This window comes from Aspergillus neoniger (assembly GCF_003184625.1).
Source record: "Aspergillus neoniger CBS 115656 unplaced genomic scaffold BO87scaffold_11, whole genome shotgun sequence".
Lineage (NCBI taxonomy): Eukaryota > Fungi > Ascomycota > Eurotiomycetes > Eurotiales > Aspergillaceae > Aspergillus > Aspergillus neoniger.
The window spans coordinates 358,069-363,895 of NW_020291139.1; positions in this window are offsets into that span (position 1 = coordinate 358,069).

Here is a 5,827-nt window from a genome sequence, read left to right on the forward strand (position 1 = left end):
CAGAACAAAACCGAGTAATAGGATAGTCTGTTGGGATGGAGAAATGCGTCGACTGGCCAAGTTACACGACGGTGGGGGGATAATAGTTATGGAGGGGCCTGAACAGAACAAAACCGAGTAATAGGATAGTCTGTTGGGATGGAGAAATGCGTCGACTGGCCAAGTTACACGACGGTGGGGGGATAATAGTTATGGAGGGGCCTGAACAGAACAAAACCGAGTAATAGGATAGTCTGTTGGGATGGAGAAATGCGTCGACTGGCCAAGTTACACGACGGTGGGGGGATAATAGTTATGGAGGGGCCTGAACAGAACAAAACCGAGTAATAGGATAGTCTGTTGGGATGGAGAAATGCGTCGACTGGCCAAGTTACACGACGGTGGGGGGATAATAGTTATGGAGGGGCCTGAACAGAACAAAACCGAGTAATAGGATAGTCTGTTGGGATGGAGAAATGCGTCGACTGGCCAAGTTACACGACGGTGGGGGGATAATAGTTATGGAGGGGCCTGAACAGAACAAAACCGAGTAATAGGATAGTCTGTTGGGATGGAGAAATGCGTCGACTGGCCAAGTTACACGACGGTGGGGGGATAATAGTTATGGAGGGGCCTGAACAGAACAAAACCGAGTAATAGGATAGTCTGTTGGGATGGAGAAATGCGTCGACTGGCCAAGTTACACGACGGTGGGGGGATAATAGTTATGGAGGGGCCTGAACAGAACAAAACCGAGTAATAGGATAGTCTGTTGGGATGGAGAAATGCGTCGACTGGCCAAGTTACACGACGGTGGGGGGATAATAGTTATGGAGGGGCCTGAACAGAACAAAACCGAGTAATAGGATAGTCTGTTGGGATGGAGAAATGCGTCGACTGGCCAAGTTACACGACGGTGGGGGGATAATAGTTATGGAGGGGCCTGAACAGAACAAAACCGAGTAATAGGATAGTCTGTTGGGATGGAGAAATGCGTCGACTGGCCAAGTTACACGACGGTGGGGGGATAATAGTTATGGAGGGGCCTGAACAGAACAAAACCGAGTAATAGGATAGTCTGTTGGGATGGAGAAATGCGTCGACTGGCCAAGTTACACGACGGTGGGGGGATAATAGTTATGGAGGGGCCTGAACAGAACAAAACCGAGTAATAGGATAGTCTGTTGGGATGGAGAAATGCGTCGACTGGCCAAGTTACACGACGGTGGGGGGATAATAGTTATGGAGGGGCCTGAACAGAACAAAACCGAGTAATAGGATAGTCTGTTGGGATGGAGAAATGCGTCGACTGGCCAAGTTACACGACGGTGGGGGGATAATAGTTATGGAGGGGCCTGAACAGAACAAAACCGAGTAATAGGATAGTCTGTTGGGATGGAGAAATGCGTCGACTGGCCAAGTTACACGACGGTGGGGGGATAATAGTTATGGAGGGGCCTGAACAGAACAAAACCGAGTAATAGGATAGTCTGTTGGGATGGAGAAATGCGTCGACTGGCCAAGTTACACGACGGTGGGGGGATAATAGTTATGGAGGGGCCTGAACAGAACAAAACCGAGTAATAGGATAGTCTGTTGGGATGGAGAAATGCGTCGACTGGCCAAGTTACACGACGGTGGGGGGATAATAGTTATGGAGGGGCCTGAACAGAACAAAACCGAGTAATAGGATAGTCTGTTGGGATGGAGAAATGCGTCGACTGGCCAAGTTACACGACGGTGGGGGGATAATAGTTATGGAGGGGCCTGAACAGAACAAAACCGAGTAATAGGATAGTCTGTTGGGATGGAGAAATGCGTCGACTGGCCAAGTTACACGACGGTGGGGGGATAATAGTTATGGAGGGGCCTGAACAGAACAAAACCGAGTAATAGGATAGTCTGTTGGGATGGAGAAATGCGTCGACTGGCCAAGTTACACGACGGTGGGGGGATAATAGTTATGGAGGGGCCTGAACAGAACAAAACCGAGTAATAGGATAGTCTGTTGGGATGGAGAAATGCGTCGACTGGCCAAGTTACACGACGGTGGGGGGATAATAGTTATGGAGGGGCCTGAACAGAACAAAACCGAGTAATAGGATAGTCTGTTGGGATGGAGAAATGCGTCGACTGGCCAAGTTACACGACGGTGGGGGGATAATAGTTATGGAGGGGCCTGAACAGAACAAAACCGAGTAATAGGATAGTCTGTTGGGATGGAGAAATGCGTCGACTGGCCAAGTTACACGACGGTGGGGGGATAATAGTTATGGAGGGGCCTGAACAGAACAAAACCGAGTAATAGGATAGTCTGTTGGGATGGAGAAATGCGTCGACTGGCCAAGTTACACGACGGTGGGGGGATAATAGTTATGGAGGGGCCTGAACAGAACAAAACCGAGTAATAGGATAGTCTGTTGGGATGGAGAAATGCGTCGACTGGCCAAGTTACACGACGGTGGGGGGATAATAGTTATGGAGGGGCCTGAACAGAACAAAACCGAGTAATAGGATAGTCTGTTGGGATGGAGAAATGCGTCGACTGGCCAAGTTACACGACGGTGGGGGGATAATAGTTATGGAGGGGCCTGAACAGAACAAAACCGAGTAATAGGATAGTCTGTTGGGATGGAGAAATGCGTCGACTGGCCAAGTTACACGACGGTGGGGGGATAATAGTTATGGAGGGGCCTGAACAGAACAAAACCGAGTAATAGGATAGTCTGTTGGGATGGAGAAATGCGTCGACTGGCCAAGTTACACGACGGTGGGGGGATAATAGTTATGGAGGGGCCTGAACAGAACAAAACCGAGTAATAGGATAGTCTGTTGGGATGGAGAAATGCGTCGACTGGCCAAGTTACACGACGGTGGGGGGATAATAGTTATGGAGGGGCCTGAACAGAACAAAACCGAGTAATAGGATAGTCTGTTGGGATGGAGAAATGCGTCGACTGGCCAAGTTACACGACGGTGGGGGGATAATAGTTATGGAGGGGCCTGAACAGAACAAAACCGAGTAATAGGATAGTCTGTTGGGATGGAGAAATGCGTCGACTGGCCAAGTTACACGACGGTGGGGGGATAATAGTTATGGAGGGGCCTGAACAGAACAAAACCGAGTAATAGGATAGTCTGTTGGGATGGAGAAATGCGTCGACTGGCCAAGTTACACGACGGTGGGGGGATAATAGTTATGGAGGGGCCTGAACAGAACAAAACCGAGTAATAGGATAGTCTGTTGGGATGGAGAAATGCGTCGACTGGCCAAGTTACACGACGGTGGGGGGATAATAGTTATGGAGGGGCCTGAACAGAACAAAACCGAGTAATAGGATAGTCTGTTGGGATGGAGAAATGCGTCGACTGGCCAAGTTACACGACGGTGGGGGGATAATAGTTATGGAGGGGCCTGAACAGAACAAAACCGAGTAATAGGATAGTCTGTTGGGATGGAGAAATGCGTCGACTGGCCAAGTTACACGACGGTGGGGGGATAATAGTTATGGAGGGGCCTGAACAGAACAAAACCGAGTAATAGGATAGTCTGTTGGGATGGAGAAATGCGTCGACTGGCCAAGTTACACGACGGTGGGGGGATAATAGTTATGGAGGGGCCTGAACAGAACAAAACCGAGTAATAGGATAGTCTGTTGGGATGGAGAAATGCGTCGACTGGCCAAGTTACACGACGGTGGGGGGATAATAGTTATGGAGGGGCCTGAACAGAACAAAACCGAGTAATAGGATAGTCTGTTGGGATGGAGAAATGCGTCGACTGGCCAAGTTACACGACGGTGGGGGGATAATAGTTATGGAGGGGCCTGAACAGAACAAAACCGAGTAATAGGATAGTCTGTTGGGATGGAGAAATGCGTCGACTGGCCAAGTTACACGACGGTGGGGGGATAATAGTTATGGAGGGGCCTGAACAGAACAAAACCGAGTAATAGGATAGTCTGTTGGGATGGAGAAATGCGTCGACTGGCCAAGTTACACGACGGTGGGGGGATAATAGTTATGGAGGGGCCTGAACAGAACAAAACCGAGTAATAGGATAGTCTGTTGGGATGGAGAAATGCGTCGACTGGCCAAGTTACACGACGGTGGGGGGATAATAGTTATGGAGGGGCCTGAACAGAACAAAACCGAGTAATAGGATAGTCTGTTGGGATGGAGAAATGCGTCGACTGGCCAAGTTACACGACGGTGGGGGGATAATAGTTATGGAGGGGCCTGAACAGAACAAAACCGAGTAATAGGATAGTCTGTTGGGATGGAGAAATGCGTCGACTGGCCAAGTTACACGACGGTGGGGGGATAATAGTTATGGAGGGGCCTGAACAGAACAAAACCGAGTAATAGGATAGTCTGTTGGGATGGAGAAATGCGTCGACTGGCCAAGTTACACGACGGTGGGGGGATAATAGTTATGGAGGGGCCTGAACAGAACAAAACCGAGTAATAGGATAGTCTGTTGGGATGGAGAAATGCGTCGACTGGCCAAGTTACACGACGGTGGGGGGATAATAGTTATGGAGGGGCCTGAACAGAACAAAACCGAGTAATAGGATAGTCTGTTGGGATGGAGAAATGCGTCGACTGGCCAAGTTACACGACGGTGGGGGGATAATAGTTATGGAGGGGCCTGAACAGAACAAAACCGAGTAATAGGATAGTCTGTTGGGATGGAGAAATGCGTCGACTGGCCAAGTTACACGACGGTGGGGGGATAATAGTTATGGAGGGGCCTGAACAGAACAAAACCGAGTAATAGGATAGTCTGTTGGGATGGAGAAATGCGTCGACTGGCCAAGTTACACGACGGTGGGGGGATAATAGTTATGGAGGGGCCTGAACAGAACAAAACCGAGTAATAGGATAGTCTGTTGGGATGGAGAAATGCGTCGACTGGCCAAGTTACACGACGGTGGGGGGATAATAGTTATGGAGGGGCCTGAACAGAACAAAACCGAGTAATAGGATAGTCTGTTGGGATGGAGAAATGCGTCGACTGGCCAAGTTACACGACGGTGGGGGGATAATAGTTATGGAGGGGCCTGAACAGAACAAAACCGAGTAATAGGATAGTCTGTTGGGATGGAGAAATGCGTCGACTGGCCAAGTTACACGACGGTGGGGGGATAATAGTTATGGAGGGGCCTGAACAGAACAAAACCGAGTAATAGGATAGTCTGTTGGGATGGAGAAATGCGTCGACTGGCCAAGTTACACGACGGTGGGGGGATAATAGTTATGGAGGGGCCTGAACAGAACAAAACCGAGTAATAGGATAGTCTGTTGGGATGGAGAAATGCGTCGACTGGCCAAGTTACACGACGGTGGGGGGATAATAGTTATGGAGGGGCCTGAACAGAACAAAACCGAGTAATAGGATAGTCTGTTGGGATGGAGAAATGCGTCGACTGGCCAAGTTACACGACGGTGGGGGGATAATAGTTATGGAGGGGCCTGAACAGAACAAAACCGAGTAATAGGATAGTCTGTTGGGATGGAGAAATGCGTCGACTGGCCAAGTTACACGACGGTGGGGGGATAATAGTTATGGAGGGGCCTGAACAGAACAAAACCGAGTAATAGGATAGTCTGTTGGGATGGAGAAATGCGTCGACTGGCCAAGTTACACGACGGTGGGGGGATAATAGTTATGGAGGGGCCTGAACAGAACAAAACCGAGTAATAGGATAGTCTGTTGGGATGGAGAAATGCGTCGACTGGCCAAGTTACACGACGGTGGGGGGATAATAGTTATGGAGGGGCCTGAACAGAACAAAACCGAGTAATAGGATAGTCTGTTGGGATGGAGAAATGCGTCGACTGGCCA